The 20,735-nt window shown below is 46.9% G+C and overlaps 1 protein-coding gene across 1 annotated transcript in view; it reads left to right on the top strand.

Annotated features, from left to right (window-relative positions):
• FAM3D (FAM3 metabolism regulating signaling molecule D) overlaps positions 1 to 20,735 on the top strand; it is a 393,825-nt gene that overhangs the window by 372,166 nt on the left and 924 nt on the right. The gene's annotated exons all lie outside the window — the stretch shown is intronic.

Genomic DNA, 20,735 nt, shown 5'->3' with positions numbered 1-20,735 from the left:
CCAATGTCCACACTTCGATGAGGTGTAAACGCTTTAGTATTGAACCTATTGCCGGTGGGAGGTGAGCGAGCGTGCACTCATTATTGACCACCTTCTCCATCAATTTCCTGTGTTCATCCTTAAGTAAGTTGAGATCAGTGCCAATAGTGTCGATTGTAAGTTCCAAAGCCTCCCAGGATGCAGTAATAGCTTCTGATATATCCTACAGGTTGGGGTCTGCTGTAGGTCTCGCTGTTGGTGGGGCAGTTAACTCCACGGGTGGGGCCATGTTCATCTCCTCCTGGTCAGGCTCTTTTCCCATGGAGGATTTGGCCATTTTCTTTAGGGTTCTAGCCCTGGCAGAGCGCCAGCTGGGTGGAGCAGGCTCTGCCTTGTACGTCCCAGTGCACCTCTTGTAAAGACCAGGGCCCTAATCTCCCTGGTGCGCTGAGGGCTGCAGGCTCAGCATTCTCAGGGCTCCTCTGAGCAAGTCAGGGGAATCGGGCCCGCTGGGCAGTATGCGCTGGCTTCATTTTATTTTACTTATTCACTTTCTTCCATGGATGAGCAGCATATGCAGCCCTCAGAGTAATCATTCAGCACCAGTCAGGAGAGATACCTCATAGGGCTTAGGGTTGCCCATTAGCAGTAGGCCACATCAGTGATAGGTCTGAAGGCGGGTCATTAGCCCAATTCAGTTGTCGTCAGGTCAGGGAGCAGATAGGCAGCAGATGAGTGTCCATTCCCACCTCCCCACGCCCCCTGGCACATTAGGGCCTGGGGGCATTAGGCAGGAAGACCGCTGATTCAGCGACACAGTGCTGTGCTTCCTTGTCACGCAGGCCCCCGTTGTTTCATAAGTGTGTGCAGCCCCAAGGGCCTCTCTCTGCTTCTGAGTCCCCCGACAGGGGCTCACCAAAGGGGCTGGTCCCTCCTTTCCCAGGTCTGTGGCTGGCGCGCCTCTCTCCTTCCTTCTCGCTGAAGTGCCGTGGGGTCCTGCTGTTATGTCTCCACATGTCGGTATTGAGCATAGCGGAGGACCGCAGGCTTACTCTCTTCCCTGGTGCAGCGGACCTCTTCCAGGTGTGCCACTCTCACGTCAGGCCCACGCGGGTATGCAATCCATCCTCCCAGCTAGACAAAGCCTGCGGCAGCCCCCCAACTCACCCGGTTCAGCTACTTCTCAGGGCAAGCATTGGTCCCAGTTTGCCGGGTCCGTAGTCTCTGTGGTTCCGCCATTTTGGATTCTGCGACCAGCGTTGCTGAATCAGCCTCTCTCAGCAAGTCGCTTCACTCTCACCGCAGCCACTATCCTCAGGTGGGGCAGATCTTCACAAGGAAACAGTTTGTCTGCGGTTCCAGGTGCCACACTCACTTCATCATCTCATCAAGGTCGCCCCCACCGGGGCCGCCATTTTAATCTGCCGCACGACCAGGCGGGCTCAAATGTGCTGAATTCCGGAGCCACACAGTGATGAGGGCACCATGCAGAGAAGTAGAGTCGCCTCTGCATTGTCCAGTCTAGGATTAGGGCCCAGATTTGCATGAAATGGGCCAAAAGGTGACAGATTGGGCCCGGCGCAGAGGAGGGCAGCGCAGTGCTGCTCACTCCATCTGCGTCAGGCCACCCCCCACCATTCATGTTATTTTCTAAATAACGATTTTGATGTTCTTTCTTCTTTTCTGAAGTATTGTAGGGATACAGTATCCAAGAACATGTGAATCTGCTGCAAAATAGATGACACAATGAACATAAAACATATTTTTATTGAATATGCATTTTTTTAAAGAGTTCACCGTCGCTAAAGATTCCCTTCTGTTACCAAATACATTTTGTCACCAGTGTACTATTAAATTCAGGACTTTACCACTTTTTCTGTTATTTGACAATATCAGTGTGTAGTACTACCTTAGCCAGACACTACTCTGCTCCAACTCACGCATTGCCTTAAAGCTGCGAAGTTTTTGGGTTAGCTGTGCAAGATTCGCTTTTTGGGTCAATTTCAGTATGTTTTGATGACTTTAGACATGCTTCAACTCAATGTAGACCTGTTCTCTCTGCACTATGCATGATTTGGAGTGAAATGCCTCCCTCGCGCTAGGTTTCTTGTCATCAGCGCTGGGACGCTTACGGGCAGCCATGCGCTTTACAAATCTGTAAAATAAATAAATAAATAAATCGAGGTGTCTTTTGGCTAGTTGCCTGTACATTTACCTCTTGTTGTCAGTTATAGGCATGTCAAACATGTACAGATGAGCTGTGCTTTGTGATTGCTCAACAGAAAGGGGGTGTGAAAGGGCTTTGTCAGAACTGCAGTTTTCGGGGTTTTTCCAGGCCTAGTTTAAGGCTGTACTTTGCATGCATTTTGGGGTCAGTAAAGCGGATCACAAGCAGGTGGCTTTAGTTGGATATGGATAATCAGGACGTATGTGAAGAATATAACGTTGTCCCTAGATGTGATTTTTGGGGTTTGGCTGACAGGTAATGTGCTGTGCTACTTGATTCCTTAAAGCCCATATTGTGCTACACCACGGGTCTCCAAGCTTTTTTTTTTAATGAGAACTACTACTCTGATCAAGGAAAAGAAACCTGAGCTACTAATAAATATACACATTTTGACCACATCCTTCAACATTACAAAAGTAAACAACAAATGCAGTAGGGACATCCCTATGTGTAAGATGGTGTTATTAACTGCAATGTCAGGAAAGGCTGTAAAAACATGAAAGTGTCTCCACATGAGTAATGTAAGAAGAGCGATCGCAGCAAGCTCCCTATAGCACAGGCGACACCTAGCTCAGCACTAATTATAATTAAAATGTTGCCATTGAATATGTTTTGGAAATGCAACCATTTTATCTTCCAAACTCAGCAGATCAGATTATGAATGGAACATATTTTTTTTTAAACACACTTCCATTTTGGGTTTAAAAACAATTATTCTCCATGCAAAAACACGTAATGTTATTCTGAAAGAAAATAGCTTTTCCCTTCTATATTAATATTTATTTTTAGTAAATAAATATTTTTAATAAACATCATCTTGTAATTTCCACCTCATCTGTACAAATGCCTCACATAGACAGATGTTACCTTTACTGCCCAGGTCTTACCATCTCATGCCATGGTGGTGCACCACAATAGCAGGAATGCCAAAAACCTGTCAATCATGCCGATGTTATGCCAAATCAACCATTGTGCCATGGATGCTGAAATACGACATTAATGCCTAATAGATCCATTCCAAGGCTCATTCCCAAAGCTGTAGTCAACAACGAGTAACTCAGGAACTACTGATAGTTTGACATCACCCTGGAAGCAGCTCTCAGAAATCCATTTAACACAGTACATTATTCATACAATATGTGCACATTAAAGAAGGCTGCTTTGATAATCTCCAGACCCTTGAATTGGCAGGTGGCCCAGTCAATGACATGGTCACACATTAACAAAATCACACTGTGTTAAGGATTGGAAACTGCATCATAAACATGCTTTCAATCTAGGAATGTCACAAGGAGATTAGTATTGTTGCAGGCTTTGGCATAATAATTGTTATATTTAGCAAGTTTTGGAATGTATCTATTCATGGCAAATTGGCATCTATTACTGTGATATTTTAAGCATCAGTGACCTAAATGTGTTCAGCCAATGCAAACTGCACCTAGCATTATACTGGTGCAAATGATAAGTTAGTAGAGTTTGCCTTTGAGTTTATTTGTTCTGCAAAAAAAGAACTCATTAAACAGCTTTTGTTACAGACATCCTCCTGTTGCTTGCAACCCATAAGTGAGGGGAAGTATGGGGAATGGCACTCAAGGGAAGTTGACAGGACTGGAAAGGAAACAGAGCAGGGCAAACATAGATTGGATAGGGTATATGTTAAATCTGGCCCTTTTTGCAGGGTCTTCCCTGGATTGCTGCCTTCTGTTGCTGAACCCATTTCTGTTTCCCCCTTTTCCATGCTAACCTGTGGTAAGTGCTTCTTCTCTTCTCCCTAAAACATGGTACAATTGGACTATACCCAGTTAGCATATTTCATTTACCTGTAAGTCCCTAATAAATGGCACTACATGTACCCATGGCTTGTAAATTATATGCTGCTAGTGGGCAGCTGCACTCATTTCACCACTCACTAAATTAGCCTTTTAAAACATGTCCCAGGCTGCCACTGCAGCCTTTAGTGCACTTTTAAACAGGTGAGTTTCAGGCAGCTGGTCTTCATCCAGGTTGCAATGGCTTTCATCCCTTCTTGGAAGTTGCGCCTAGTGATGTTGGGTTAATTGGTGAGTGAGAGGCTGAGCTGGGTGTCATTGGGGTATAAGACGATGTTGAGCCCATGGTTTCTTGCGATGGTTGCGAGGGGGCCATGTAGAAGCTGAAGAAGTTGGAGTTGAGGGAGGAACCTTGGGGTACTCCACATCTGATATGTGCCGGTTCTGAGAGGAAGGGAGGGAGTCTTATTCTCTGTGTTCTGTGAGGAATGAGCTTAGCGAGTCTAGGGCCTTTCCTTGGATTCCAGCAGTTGTAGTGTCTGGTGGCTAGTGTGTGCTGGGAGCCAGTGCCGAAGGCTGCTGATAGGTCCAGGAGGATGAGAGATGCTGTTTGGCCTTGGTCGAGGTCAGTACGGATGTCATCTGTGGTGACTAGGAGGATGGTTTCGGGCTGTGGTTGCTGCGGAATCCAGATTGAGAAGTGTCTAGGATGTTGTTGGCTTCAATGAAGTGTGCTAGCTGGGTGTTGACGGGTTTTTCGATGACCTTGTCTGCGATAGGAAGCAGTGAGATGGGCCTGAAATTGTAGAGGTCTGTTGGGACTGTGGAGGGTTTCTTCAGGAGGGGGTTGACTTCGGCGTGCTTCCAGTTGTCAGGGAAAATAGCTGTTTCGAGGGAGCAGTTGATGGTTTGAAGTAGCTCGGGCGTGATGGCAGTGGTGGTCCTGTGGAAGATGTGCAGCGAGCAGAGGTCAGAAGGTGCTCCAGTGGGGATGCTCTTCATGGTCTTGAGGGTGTCTTCAGTTGTGAGTGGGTTCCAGGTGTGTTGGGTCTGTTGGGTGGCATCGCTGGGGGTGGGGGTTGGGCGGTGTAGTGGTCTTGGTCGTCGAATTGTTGCAGAGCATCTTGCTCTTGCGGTGGAAGAAGAAGCTGAGTCTGTTGCAGAGGTCTTGGAAGGGAGGGACGCCTGTTGTTTCGCAGTTGGGTTTAGTTGTCAAATTCCTGTTTGATGGCAAGAGTTCCTTGAAGTTTTGGGTGTTTGAGAGGAAATCCTTCTTTGTTGATTGATGAGTTGGTGGTGTGCCATGGTGGCTGTTTTGTAGGTGGCGCGGCCTTCCAGAGTTTTGCTGTTTCTCCACTTCTTTTCCAGTCATTAGCTGGAGCGTTTGGATTCTTGGAGAGCCATGGTGAACCAGTTTGCTTTCTTGTTGAGTCATCTTGTGGTGTTCAGGAGGGGGGCGAGAGTATTGGCATAGTTGATGATCCATTGGTGGATGTTGCAAGCCGCTGTGTTGGCGTCTGTCGTAGTTGGGGGTGAAGTGCAGGTGAGGGTAGAGGTGAGGTGTTTTGTGGAGATTTTGTTCGAGATTCTGCTTGGGAGTTGGTGCACCTGCTTGTGCGCAGTAGGTTTACTAAAGGAGAAGTGGATGCAGTGGTTGTTGGTCCAGAGCATTTCCGTGGTGTGGCTGAAGAAAATGCTGTTTCCTCCTGCAAATACTGAGTCGAGTGTGTGTCTCGCTGTGTGAGTGGGGCGGAGACCTGTTGCTTCAACCTTATGTTGGTGAGGTTCTCTAGGTGGGCAGTGGGGTTTGGGTCATTGTGGTTGCCCAGGTGGAAGTTCAGGTCTCCGAGTAGTCTGTAGTCTGTGGAGTCGAGGGCGTGAGGGGCGATTAGGTCAGCGATGACATTGGTGAACAGAGAGTAGGGGGCGGGCAGTCTGTAGATGACTGTTCTGATGACAGTTGTTCTGGGGTTGGTCTGGATCTGTAAATGTATGTGTTCCGTAGGGGCTGAGGCGTACACTGACTTGGTGGTTGTCAATCGGAGGAAACTTTTGTGGATGATGACTAGGGCTCCCCAGCGGGGTGGGCAGTTTTTTCAGGATCTTGTATCCGTAGGGGCTGCCAGTTGCGATGTCGGGTGCAGAGCTGGCGTTGGTCCAAGTTTCTGTGAGGAAGGCTATGTCAGGCGTGTGAGTGTTGAGGAGGTCCCAGATTTCTACAGCGTGTCTGTACAGGGAGTGTACATTGTGGAGGATGCAGTTAACTGGCTTGTGTGCGCTGGCATCCGGTGTGCTGGGGGCTGCTGCTGGGCTCCAGAGTTGGATGAAGGTACAGCTGCAGGCATGGCAGGAGATCGGGCTTTGCGTGTTGCTCGGCATCGAGAGTTGGCATTTGTTGCTGTGTCCAGGGTTGAGAGCGTGGATGGTGCTGGGGTCGTACCAGCAGGGGGTCAGGGGACAAGGGTGCCTTGGTGCTGTTCGGGGTCAGGTGGCAGACAGACACAGATGGCCTTTAATTTGGCACGCCTTGTGCGCGCCAGTGGCGAGCCCGCTGTGCTCTCTTGCAGCGGCCTCCATTAAGTAGGGGTCAGGGAAGGGTGATCAGCTGGGAGGTGGGACCGACACACTAGCTGGGAGGGGCCAGAGTAGCAGCAGCAGTGGGGAGTGAGAGAAGAGGGGAGGGAAAAAGGAAGAGAGAAAGCTGGAAAAATAGAGAAGAAAAGGGCAAAAGAGAGAGGCCAAGAAAAGAAAGACTGGACAAAATAAGAGAGGCTAAGTAAGAGAAACCGGGCAAAAGAGATGGTTCTGAGAAAAGAGAAACCGGGCAAAAGAGAAGAGTAAAAGAAAAGAGAAACTGGGCAAAAAAAAAGAAGTCAAAGAAAAGGGGAGAGAGGCAAAAAGAGAGAGAAAGTGCAAAAGAAAACGAGGCACAGGAAAGAAAAGAGACATGAATGGACAGAGGACAAAGAACGGAATAGCAGAAGAGCAAGGTGCTCTTCTACTAAACCACCAGGGATGAGTCAAAGGCAAGAGCCTCTAGGTGGAGGAGGGCCTCAAACACATACCTGTGAGGAGCTCGGGCTCAAGGGCAGACCCTTAATGGTGGAGCTGCACAGGGGAGAGCAGTGACACTGACCAGGGAGGTCAGAGGCCTTGCTCCTCTTACCATGCAGCGGCCCCATTAAGTAGGGGTCGCTAGAGGGTGATCAGCTGGGAGGCATGAATGAGAGTGACGCGCTGGGGGGAGGGGCCACGGGGGCGGCGGGGAGCATAGGAAGAGGGGAGGAAAAAGTGAAGAGAAAGATAGAGAAAAAAGAGCAAAAGAGAGAGGCCAAGAAAAGAGAGACTGGGCAAAATAAGAGAGGCAAAGAAAGAGAAACCGGGAAAAAGAGAGAAGTTAAAGAAAAACAAAACTGGGCAAAAGAGAGGAGTCAAAGGAAAGTGAAACCGAGAATAAGAGAGGAGTCAAAGAAAAGCAAAACCTGACAAAAGGAAAGGGGAGAGGAGAGGAAAGGATTGAGTAAACAGGAAAGATCAGATTGACTTACACTGAACATTTTATACCTTACTAATTTTTAACTCCATTATAATCAGTGATTTTCTAACAATGCAAAAGGCACTACACTAATGGGAAATACTTCTTATTACATAGGGTTACACAATATACACAATGGAATTAAATTGTTATATTGCTGTTATGTAAGAGTGAAGCCGAATAAATCAAAGAGCTGTCAAGATAACTTCATATTAACTTGCGCATTGGTAACATTTCTCAAATATGACACAAATGTTGTATTAGCTCAGTTTAAGGGTGTTTTAAAAGAAGAGCACGTGTGTCTGTTATTATCCCTTATGCATCTTTTTGAGCTGTGCATGCTATCGGCCACCTTAATAGATAGGCTAAACAATGACCAGAATGGTAGAGGGGAAGCTATTGGAGGCTAACAAGTTTAACATCAGTGTATGACAAGGCCTATATCACACCATTTTCATTCACTGTGCTCAGCTGAATTAGGCACCAAGGGACCTATTCACAGACTGAATTTAAGACTCAATCCTAAACTTACTACTATTTTGGCATTCACAGAATGAACTTACTACTTTTGGTATTCACAGAAGTTAGGATTTTGTCTTAAGTTTCTCTTAAGAAAAACTTAAGACAGACTTAAGGCAAACTTAAGACAAAATCCTAACTTCGGTGAATACCAAAAGTAGTAAGATCATTCTGTGAATGACAAAAGTAGTAAGTGCATTCTGTGAATACCAAATTATAGTAAGTTTAGGATTGAGTCTGAAGTTCATTCTGTGAATCGGGCCCCTTATGCCTGATCCATGTGGTGGATAGGGGAGGAGTAGAACATTTTCTGTGAAGTACAGAGGGCTAAACTGTGTGGGAACTAGATGTGGTTGAGAGACAGTCGAGAGCATCGAACACCAGCGGCAGAGAACCCTTAGTATGACATTTTGGGTGCATGAACTTTGGGCTACTTTATTGCCACAAAGCAGTTACATAAAAATGGGAAACACATCATTATTCTGTAATACTGGGAGAGGAAGCCTTGGAAATGTATTGAAATTGCCTACAGTCTCAACACCAATAATTCACTGGCTTCCCCTTTATAACAACTTGCTTGAATCACTCCACACAGAAGCTCTTTCTGAAAATGAAGAGGAAGAAGGACTTTCGTGTCTATTGAACTGAAGAATTTCTGAAGGTTGTGAAGAGATCATTCTCTAGTTGTGTCTAAATTTTGATTGACAAGTGTCTGTCACCAGTGTCCTTCTGACCCGCCGAAACAGCGATCCCTTCGCTGCAACTTAGTAATTGGAAACAAACAATTCTGCCGCCATTGACGGCGATGGAGAGAGGCCACGCCTACTTCTAGGCCACGCCCACCCGCCGACTAGAGTATAAAAACGCTGCCTTCAGCGCCACGAAGCCAGAACCTCGTCATCTCCTGAGGCGGAAGCCGGGAGACCACCTAATTTTAAAAATTGTATTCTGTGTCACAATCTTGATAAATACTTGTATTTTAACCTCACTCACCCGTCTGCCACCACTGGAGCGGGCGCTAGAAACGGCGAAACAGCGATCCCTTCGCTGCAACTTAGTAATTGGAAACAAACAATTCTGCCGCCATTGACGGCGAGGGAGAGAGGCCACGCCTACTTCTAGGCCACGCCCACCCGCCCCTTTTCCTATCCTCAAAAGATGTGCAATTACCGGACGCGCAGCGGACGGGCGCAGCGGGCGCGCCGTCAGCGCGCCGAAGGCGCGCCAAAGGCAAGCCCGTCTGGGCCCTTCCGGACCCAGACGGCCTCAGGCCCAGCCACTATGCCCAACTCACAGAATCGCATTTCCTACTCCTCGGATACACTCCGAATCTGGAACACTAAAAAACATCCACAGTGTGAATTCATCCTTAAAGATGATACCCCGTTCACAGGATGCACCCTCTGTGACACCCCTGAAGCCACGGAACTCAGCCAAACGCTTCGTCTCGTCCTCCTGAACTGCAGGTCCTTGGTAAATCACTCTCACGAGATAAACCTCCTCACCCAAACCCTCTTGCTAGACGCCCTGTTTCTGACCGAAACATGGCTTACCCCAACAACGACTTTGACTTGGTCAATGCAACCCCCCCCGGCTACCAAATCTGCTGCCTGAACAGACCGGTCGGAAGAGGTGGCGGGCTCGCCATACTCCATAAAGATCATCTCAGCTGTAGAATCGACGGCGGCACGGTCAAGGACTGTGAAAACTGCAATTTCACCCTCCAGATCTCCCCAACCACTTCTCTGTCGGGACTTCTGGTATACCGACCGCCAGGCTCGCTTGGAGATTTTTCAAGCACCCTGATGGACCACATCCTTCTAAAAACAATATCAACCCCCAACTTCCTCCTCCTAGGGGACCTGAACCTACACTTCCTAGACCCGGCGGATAACACTGCCGCCAACCTACTAGCAGACCTTATGTCAGCTGACCTCCTGCTTCTGAATTCCAAAGCCACCCACGAGAAAGGACAGCTCCTAGACCCAGTCTTCTCCAACATCAGGAACCTCCAAACCCAAGACCCCACTCCTCTCCCATGGACTGACCATTTACTGGTCCCTATGTACTGGTCCCTCCAGTCCACCCCTGTTCCCAAACAGAAAACTAGGATACAAACTAGACGTTGGCACAAGTTAAAACCAGAAGAATGGGAAGCGAAGCTACGGGAATCCGCTGGCCCCCTCTCAACTGACCCTAACACCGCCGACAGAGAATTCAACAGCTGGCTCACCAACCCCCTAGACAGCCTTGTCCCACTAACCAGCTCCCTTAAGCATGTAAAAAGGATCAACCATGCTCCTTGGTACACTCCGTCCCTGAACATTTTAAGGAAGGAGTGCAAAAAGACAGAGCGTACATGGAGAAAAAACAAATCGGCGATGGAGAAAGACGCTTATCAAACAGCCATGAAAGCTTATAAACAAGCCCTCCATAACGCAAAAAGCTCTTTCTATGAGGAAAAAATAAAGAACTCCTCTTGCTCAGCCAAAGAGACTTTCTCTATCCTCAAAGAGCTCCTCCATGTTCCAGCACCCCCGCAGATACCCATGGACCCCAAAGCAGCCGAAGAAAAATGTGCCAACCTGGCCAATTTTTTCGACGATAAGATCAAAAAAATCCTTTCCTCCCTTCCTGCTACCAATCCTGCCACCTTAAAAAAAGCCAAGGTCTCATCCCCTTCATTAGGGAACTCCCCGGACAAACCTGATGCACCTCATTTAGCGTCATTCGGACCAGTCACCGAAGAGGAAGTGGCAGCAACTTTAGCATCTACTAAAAGTGGCGCCCCCAGTGACTCAGTTCCCATACGGTTCGCTAAAGACATCACTCGGACCATTATAGCGAAACTTACTGCCCTCATTAACACCTCGCTTGTCCAAGGAGAAGTCCCACAAAGCTGGAAGGAGGCTGTCGTCAAAGGACTACTCAAGAAGCCTTCGCTAGACCCCGCGGACCTATCCAACTACAGACCCATCTCGCTCCTCCCTTGGATAGGTAAGGTCGCGGAGAAGCTTGCAAATAAAAAGCTATCTCACTTCCTAGAAGCAAACCATCTCCTCAAAAACTCCCAGACAGGCTTTAGACCAGGTCAGGGCACTGACACCGCCCTCCTTGCGGCCGTAGAGAAGGCAAGGGAAATCATCGACACTGGAGGATCAGTGGCAGTGGTCCTCCTAGACCTAAGCGCCGCATTCGACACTGTCAGCCACCAGGTCCTAACCCAGCGCCTGGATAACATCGGCGTGAAAGACAGCGCGTTGAAATGGCTCACATCCTTTCTCTTCCAACGCTCCTTCCAAGTCTGGGAAGGAGAAAGCCGCTCCCCCTCTATCCCCCTCTGGTGTGGAGTGCCTCAGGGCTCTTCACTGAGCCCCACGCTTTTTAATGTGTATATGGCCCCACTGGAGGAGCTGGTCTCACCATTCGGAGTCACTATCGTCAGCTATGCTGACGACACTCAGCTGGTGGTGACACTCTCCCACCCCAAGCTAGAGCCCTCCAATCTTCGAGACTGCCTTTCCAACGTCCATCAATGGATGAGTGACTCTGACCTCAAACTAAATGGGTCAAAAACAGAGATCCTGCTCCTAGGTCACAAAACTATGAGCCTCCCCTCCAACCTCTGGCCCGCCTGCATGGGTGAACCCCCTACTCCCAAGACAGAGGTTAAGAGTCTGGGAGTATGGCTGGAGACAGATCTCACCTTCAGGACACAGGCTAGGAAAACAGCCGGCATCTGCTATGGCCTACTCAGATCATGCAGAAAGGTGCTCCCTTTACTACCATCCCAGTCCCGTCTTCTGCTGATTCAAGGCTTAGTTCTATCCAGGCTAGACTATAGCAATGCCATTTACCTCGGAGCACCGGAAGCCACTTTCCAAATACTGCAAAAGACCCAGAACGCCGCAGCTCGCCTACTCACGAACACCCCAGCAAGAACATCAGCCAAACCAGCTCTGAAGAAACTTCATTGGCTCCCCGTGAGGGAAAGAGTCGTTTTCAAGGCCCTTTGCCTGGCCCACAAAGTTCTGCACAACGCCGGCCCCCCTATTCTGAATAATTGGATCACTCCATACAAACCTACGAGAGCGCTCCGGTCAGAACAGGGAAACCTTATCATTGTCCCCAGGGTGAAGAAGGCCCGCATAGGCGGCCGCCGCTTCTCAGTCAACACAGCTAAAAAATGGAATGCGCACCCTCCGAGTCTCAGAGCTGAACCAAACCTCCTACGATTCAGGAAGTCCCTCAAAACCCTCCTTTTCCCCTGATTCATCTGCAGCTTCTCCTTGCCCCCTCCTTAGGAGTCCGAGGTTTCAGCGCTGGGATACTCGAGGGTGACTACGCGCTCTATAAAAACCTAAAATAAAAAAATAAAAAAATGTAGATGAGAATCTAGAGCTGAACAGCTTTTCTCAGCAATGTTCAATGGGTGTGTATGTCATAACCTTTGATTTCTGTATCCGGTTGTCTTATTTTCCGTGCGACTGAAGTTGTGTATTATTTAATAAATTTATTTTCTGTTTGCTACTGCTACCAAGGGTGAGCCAGGTGTTCCTCACAAAAACCAGTTCAACCGCACTGCAAAATACACCTATGCCAGTCCCTCACTCTTACTTCAAGTCCATTGAGGCGGAGGTGGGCTACTCCCTGTGGGAAGGAAAGCCTCACCGTATAGCAATGTGCAAGCTAATACGGGGTTGGTATGATGGCGGAATTGCCCTGCCAATGTTCAATTATACTACTGGGCCTCCCAGCTCATAGTGGTCAAACAATGGTTTCACACCCCACAGGATGAACCAGCGCTACATATGGAAAGACACACTTTAGGAACGAACGGAATCTTGGGCGCATTGTATGACAAATCTTGGAAACACACACAGCTCGGCCCCACAGCGCACATCGTGCATGTATGGTTTGCAGCACAGCGCGCACTCAGCTGGGAGGGGGTGATAACTCAACACATGCCACTTTGGGACGCCCTTGGGCTTGGCAAGCTGTGCACAAGTAAGGGTTTCACCCGCTGAGATCTCATAGGCATCTCCAGGGTCGGGGATCTGTGGAAAAAGGGTGGGGTGGTCACTCCCACTCAACTGCCAGCAACATATCAGATGGCAAGGATGGAATAATACAGATACATGCAAATAAAGCACGCATTGACCAAGGCCATACCTCCGGGAACTGATCTATCCAAGTCCTCACCGCTCGAGGATCGCTTATTGACGGACTACCTAACCAAAAAAGCAATTTCTTTAACATACCATAAGTTGGTTCATAATCAGAAAGATCCCACACACAACCTAAAAGAGAAATGGCAGGCAGAGGTGGGAGAGATGGATGAACAGGACTGGCAGGAGGCGCTGGCGTCCCCGCGGGAGGTGGTGATTCCCTCCAGATTAAAATTTGTGCAACTTAAAATACTGCACAGAACATACTACAATAGAACCACACTCCACAAAATAGGGAGGACTTATACACCACTGTGCCTTAGAGGTTGTGGGCTTACCGGAACTTTCTACCACATATTATGGGACTGCCCTATATTAGACAATATTGGAGGGCAGTTATGGCCACGATCACTCGCATGTGTGGCTTCACTGTCCCCCCGGAACCACAGAGATGCCTACTCAATGTTTGGGAGCCAACAGATCTCAACCATGCAGAGTAGGACTAGGCGACCCTAGGTATCACACTGGCCAAAAGGACCATTGTTCAACACTGGGGAGCACTGATGGGCCCCTCTCACCAGCAGTGGTGTCGCGACCTAGACAGCGCCATGCGGAAAAGGCAGTATTTATTCATAGAGGATGCCCCCAAAAATGGATGCCAGTGTGGGGGAAGTGGAACACGTTTCGGGGGAACATATGCGCCCCTCGACCCGAAGAATCTGATCCAGATCTGAGTGACTGATAAACTGAGAGGACGCTTAACATGGGAGGTATTTTATGCAATGCAGGGACGGATCTTACGAAAGTGAGATTGGTGCGACAGGACTTATACTTCTTTCACACTGTGGCACTATTTTGTATATTATGTGAATGAACAACTGTAACTGTAAGTGATGGTGAACAGCTGTATTTGATGCACATAACAATAACAATTTTCACCCCACAAAAAACCAGTTAAACACTTTAGATCAAACAGATCAAATAGAACTCAGTCATAGCTCACATCAAAAATGTACCCCCTGTCTACTATAGCTTAACAGTCCAATTCCGTACAGAGGATCGCGTGAAGTCGAAACCTCAGTGTATCATGTGCTGAATTTTCTTAAGTACTATTAGTGTTGTCTATCTTAGGGTTATACTCTGAGCCTAGGGGTTTGGACCTCCTAGCCCAATATCACAAGGCCTGAGTTCAATATACTATGTATGAGAAAGGCGGATCTGATTTGCCACAGATGTGCATCTTGCCCCATTCTACGGGAAGAAGTATGCACTCTTTTAATTAAAACAGTCCCTCTCCCAGAGATGCAGTGCTATTCAAGAAGCACACCGTTCATTCTTAGAATTTCACACTCAAGCATCTCTACTCATAATGTCACAATGTGTGTTTTAAGAATCAGTATTCCAACAGCCTATGAATTAGTACATGGTCCAGGGCCAACAACCATATAAAGCAGATTGCTATTAATATTGTGAGTATAAAGGGAAACACAATTAATGTTTCCATCATGGTTCACAGCACCAGATTCTCTCACTCCTATAACCAAACTAATCTCTATTTACTCACTACTCACAGAGGGCCTCTGTGTTATTAGACCTTCAGTCGACAAGGGCAGTGAGGAGGGAGCCTACTGCTAGCAGAGTTCAGTCGATCTCGGTTTCAGCTCCATTGTTCAAACTTTGGTCCAGGAAGGATGGTAGCCAGTGCTCTAGAAATCGGACAGTGCTCTGGACAGCTCGGGTGACTAACCTGAGTTGTCCAATTCCCATGTTTATATATTACAGTGACTACTGCCTTATCTAACTAAAAGTAAGTAGCAAGCAGGATAAAAAAGTGATGTAAAATACCAACCAGAACCAGTATTCCCTAATAATAATATTCTATAGCACCTGAGCCAGACTCTTGTCTCAAATGCTTCTGAAAAAATAACATAGAAACGCTGCTATGTAAGCTGGATGTAGTCTCCTGACACAATGACATCAAAAGTAACATATTTTAACCTTGCTACTAGGAATTGATAAAGTGTTTATAAAACTAGAGCCTGGTGCAGGAACCCATATCACTATCAAAAGGGAAAGCCTTAAGGTCACATCTTCTTGATCTATCACGTCTTACCATTTCCAAAATATTTTATCTTAAAATCAATGTCTGAAAATAGCAGTGATCCTTAGGGTTCAAAATGCCTACTCAGGTGGTCTCTAATTGTTTAGAAAATGAAATAATATTAACATGGTGTTTACAAATAAAGAAGCAAAATTTAAAATTGGAAATTTTAAAACTTTCTTTAAATGTGAAGGTCTTTGAAATTGGAGACAAAAAATTAAGTTGGTATCCTCAGATTGATTTGTGGGAGCAGTCAAACAGAATATAGTATGGATGAGGGATGGCCTCAATTGAATTCAGAAAAACTACAACCTTCTCATTAAAATGTATTTTTTTTATTTTTTGTGTACTTCTGAATTAAATTAAATATTTTCATTATTTGTTCATTAGCTTGATGAATGCCCGTTTCCATATTTTTGTGAATTGTTTTGCGGTTCAAATCAATGGAATTCCTTAGGCCAGGGTACCCGGATTCCATTAATGACTCATTGAGAGTCCTTGGATTCTAATAATGATTCAGTGGGGGTCCCAAGATTCCAGTCATTATTTAGTAGAGGTCCACAGAAGTTAAACGGTTAAGAATCACTATCTTAGAGCATTTGTTTTGTCATAACCCCTCATTTTACTGTGCTTGTTGACCTTTGGTTTACTCTTAAAAAATCCTTCCACAGCAAACTGATTGTGTAGAATTCCTGAAATGCAAATGGGCTTCTCCACAAAAACCCTGGCAGTGTTTCTTTCCCATTTTGGTTGGGTTCTCATGGGTAGGGACCCTCACCTTGACTAACCTTCAGGAGGGAGGAATAATCCATCTCACTCAAAGTCTCTGAATCTATTCAATAGGCACAAAGGTGTACTTAGTTTAGATATGCATTGTCCTTCTGCTATTATTTACATTTGGTCTTGGTTAATGTATGTTTCTATGATTGGCTTAATGTCTGGAAGTACTTTAGTCTATACACTTATCTATACTGCCCTAGATTACTCAATATTACGTGTGTAATTCATATGTTTGTATGAGCTGGTATAATACCATGCAAATGTTTTTCATTGTGCCAAGGCAAACACCTGTTTAATAGACTAAAATGCACACTTAAGTAGTTCAAGGCACATTTCAATAAATTTTTCTGAAGTCTGTAGCAGGTTACTTAATTTATGTGAACACTACCACTGTGTTGATTACCATGACATTCTTTTTTCAATTTTAACCCCCAGTGCATTCATTTTAACAGACAGATGGTGATTGTGCTGACAGAAAAAGTTCACTTTCCTCAAGTATGTAGGGAAATACTGCAAAGAGAGTAAGGCATGCTTATGTGCTGTGGAAGGGCAGGCAAAGTCTGGTGAAGATGCAGACTACATTTGATGACTTTTGGATGCTGTGAATTCTGTTTGGTGTAGCGAACGGTTGTAAGTGAGATGAGATGTAGGGGCAATGTATTGAGGACACAAGAGTTAGGGCATGTGGGTATGCGTGAGTGTGTGTGGGTGGAGAAGAAGTAAATGATGCGCCTTTGTTCTTTTTTTTGCAGCTTTACATAATGCAACTGTTAGATTTGGGGGTCTCTAGTTGGCACAGGTAGGTACTTGTGACAAATAGGGACCCTTGCCTCTAGTCAGGATAATGGATTACACTCCTAAAATAACCCCTGCTCACCCCCTTGGTAGCTTGGCACGAGCAGACAGGCTTATCTCAGAGGCAGTGTGTTAAGCATTTGTGACAACATACAGTAACCCAGCGACAAGACTACAGATGGACACCACACAAGGTTTTACATCAAAAATAAGTATACTTTATATAGAGTTACCACAGGACCATAAACGACAAAAATACACAATACTGTTTCTTTAAGATGGTAAATTTTAGCTTAGTTCAGTTCAGTTCTTAGATGCGACACTTTGCGTCAATGTACCTTAGGTTGTGTTGCGCTTTCAGGACAAGCAATGTCGCAGTGAGGGAAATGCGGCAAAGTTCAGGTGCAAAGAAATAAAGACGTGAAGATCTTCCAGACGCGGCACGCTTCTCGGAGATGTGAGAAGTTCTCGGTTCGATGCGTGGACTGCAGCGGCTACACCCTTGTACCGCGATGCGATGGCAGTAGGTCCAGCGGCAACACTCTTCTCCCACGTTGCGTGAAACTTCCGCTCGATACGACAACTACAGTGGCGACATCCACGATGAGACGGCAGCAGCACCGATGGCGGCGCGCTTCTCAGGGATGCGAGGTGCTCTTTTTCGATGTGTTGCAGTGCGGCATTTCCAGTGGCGACACGCTACCTTGGAGTTACGACAGCAGGTACAGCGACGGCGACACGCTCCGACCTCATTGCGAGACTCTTCTCTCGATGCAGTGCAATGCGACAGTTACAGCGGCGAGACCCTCCTTCGGAGCTGCGACGGCAGCAGCAGCGGCGGCAACGCGCTTCCTCTTCGTTGCGGCACTCTTCTCTCCGATGTGGTGCAGTGCGACAGTTCCAGCGGTGACACCCTCCTTGAGAGTTGCGACGGCAGGCAAAGCGACGGCAACACGATTCTTCTCTATGAGTCGCGCTTCCAGCTCCTTGCAACACGCAGCTCCTCAGAAGGCCCAAAAACAGCAGCAGGCACTTCCAAGGAACTCTGGGGAGCTGGGGGGTGAAGTCTGTTGTCCCTGACACTTCAGCAGGAGGCACACTCTTTTCCAAGACCTTGGATATCCTTCACAAGTTGTAAGCAAAGTACACATAGTTCCTTTCTCCTTCCTTTGGCAGTAAGGCAACCACTGCAGGCCAATCCCCCAAGCAGCACTCCAGCTTGGGAATAGTCTCTCGTCAGTTTTCTTCAGGTTCCTCTCCTCAGTAAATGTTTCCTCTTGTAGTCCAAAGTGATCTAATTTCATGGGATCAGGGTCCCAATATTTATACCCAAAAATCCTTTGTTCTCGTAGGGGAGAGGGGCCTTTGCCCAGTCCAAACTGGTTCTGAAGCACTCTGTTTACCAGACTTCTCCTTTCCTTTCACAGTGCAGGGCAGGCACATCAGACGCCCCACAGGAGGTGGAGCCAGCATTGTGGAAGGCAAGTACAGTCCTGGAGCACTTTGTTTACAGGACTCCTTCTCTTCTTTCAGTGTGCAGGGCAGAGACATCAGCCGCTCCCCAGGAGGTGGAGCCAGCATTGTGGAAGGCAGGCACAGCCCTATTCAAGGTTCAGGTGCAACTCCTCCCTCCCCTCTAGATGCAGATCTCTCTATTCACCAATGGGCTGACTCAGCCTGTCTCTTGGAATCCCCCAGCCCTGTCACTCACAAAACCAGACAAAGAATACACAACCTAGCAGAGGCAGGTTTAAATGGTTAGACAAGCAAATACCTACTTTCTAAAAGTGGTATTTGCAAACACAGAATGTTAAAACCAACTTCACTAAAATATGTATTTTATCATTCTGAGTTCTGGCATGTTCTCTGAGACAGTTAGGATTATGAACATGTAATAATCTAACTGCCCATTCCGGCCTATGGAGAACAGGTAGCCATGCTATACTGAAAAACGAAAATGGCTGTAATTCACTATTAGGACATGCACACACATCAGGGCTTGTCCTACCTTATACTTACAATGCACCCTGCCCTTGGGCCTACCATAGGGGTGACTGATATGAAGAAAAGGGAAGGTTTAGGGACTGGCAAGTGGGTGCACTTGCCCAGTTAGCAAGACAGTACCAGACTGCATGCAGGCTCTGCAATGGCAGACCTTAGACACATTTTACAAGGCTGCTTCTGTGGGTGGCACAACCAGTGCTGCAGACCCACCAACAGCATTTGGATTTACACGCCCTGGGTACACTCAGTGCACTAGACTAGGGTCTGACAAGTAAACCAAATAGCCAAACATGGAACCACTGATTAATACATCAATTTACAATAGGGGGCACTTGCACTGTGGCACTGGACAGCAGTGGCACAGTGCCCAAAGCATCTAACACCAGCAAAAATACATGAGGCAACAGCTAAAAAGGAAGGGAGACCCACGCCAATGGTGCCAGGTCTAACAGCAACCATGACCCTAATGTATTGGGATGCTTTACAGGATCATCAGTTACATTGCACAAGGACACGTTAAGTTTAATGTTTTTATGCACAGGGAGATTAAGTGATTTGCCCAGAATTACAGGATGTTGACTGACACTTAGACTCAAACCTTGTTCCCTAGTTCCACAGTCTGCAGCTCTGGCTGCAACGCCCCATTCTCCCCCTTCATTGGTTTTTTCTCTTTAATACCTAAACTTGTTGAAATTTTAACATATTCTACAGTGCTGTTTAGACTCTTGTACATGGATCTGTGCATGACCCTGACTGTTAGAAAGGGGGGGGAAATGTGGGAGACATCATTTAAATCGCATGCGATACATCTCATACCATTACAACGCGGTTGTTACAACGACTGCGTTGTTACATCGCAAACCCTTACAATGCACATCGTTACAACGACTTGCTGTAGGGGGGAGAAGGTGTTGGATTTAAAATCCAAAACCTAGCCTACTGTTGCACAGACTGGAGTTGGGATATACTATTCCAACATCCATCACCCCTACACCAAATCGTTGTAATGACCTGCGTTGTAATGGTATGCGATGTACAACGCGGTTGTCCTAACATCGCATTGTAATGGCATGTGATGTATCGCATGCGATGTAACTTCACCAATTGGGCAAGTTTACATCGCTGCATGGGTCCAGTAGTTATGTTATGTTACATTGATTTGCGTAGCGCACTAATCAGCCAATAGGGTATCCAGGTGCTTGGGCATGTGTGTAGGTTTATGGTCTTCAAGATGCTCTTACAATTAGCCAAGTCTTCAGCTTCTTGCAGAACTCAAGAAGTGAGGAGGAAGCTCTGATGTATTGAGGGAAGCCGTTCCCTGTCTTGGGTGTAGTAGAATGAGTGACCTTCATTTTTGCTTTTGCGTGTGTAGGAAATGTGTGCAAGTGACAATGAGGCAGAGCATAGGCGTCTGTTGGATTAGTGAAAGTGCATACTGCTGTTCAGATATTCTGGTCCTGAATTGTATAGGGCTTTGCATGTGTGCATGAGAAGTTTGAATTGGCTGTCATTGTGAATGAGGAGCCAGTGCGGTGTGATATTGGTGTGGCATGGGAGGTCGAGTATGAGTCTTGGAGCGGCCTACTGGATGGTCTGAAGACCGTATAGGAGTTCTTTGGAGATTCCAGATTCGATAGTGTTGCAGTAAAGCAGCCTGCTGAGGATGAGCACTTGTGTAACAGTCCGTCTGATGTTCTGAGGCAACCAATTGAAGCTTTTTAGCAGCATGTGTAGGATGTGGATGCAGGAGGTGCACACTGCATTGACTTGAGCTGTCATGTTGAGCTTGCAGTCTAGTATTTTGAGCTTTTAGTCCAGGACTTCCACAGATTTCTTGTGTGGTCTGTGGGTGTTGGTC

The sequence above is a fragment of the Lissotriton vulgaris genome, chromosome 9 (genome assembly GCF_964263255.1).
Source record: "Lissotriton vulgaris chromosome 9, aLisVul1.2, whole genome shotgun sequence".
Lineage (NCBI taxonomy): Eukaryota > Metazoa > Chordata > Amphibia > Caudata > Salamandridae > Lissotriton > Lissotriton vulgaris.
The sequence above is the reverse complement of the archived record's forward strand: the minus strand, read 5'-3'. Positions and strand labels throughout refer to the sequence as shown.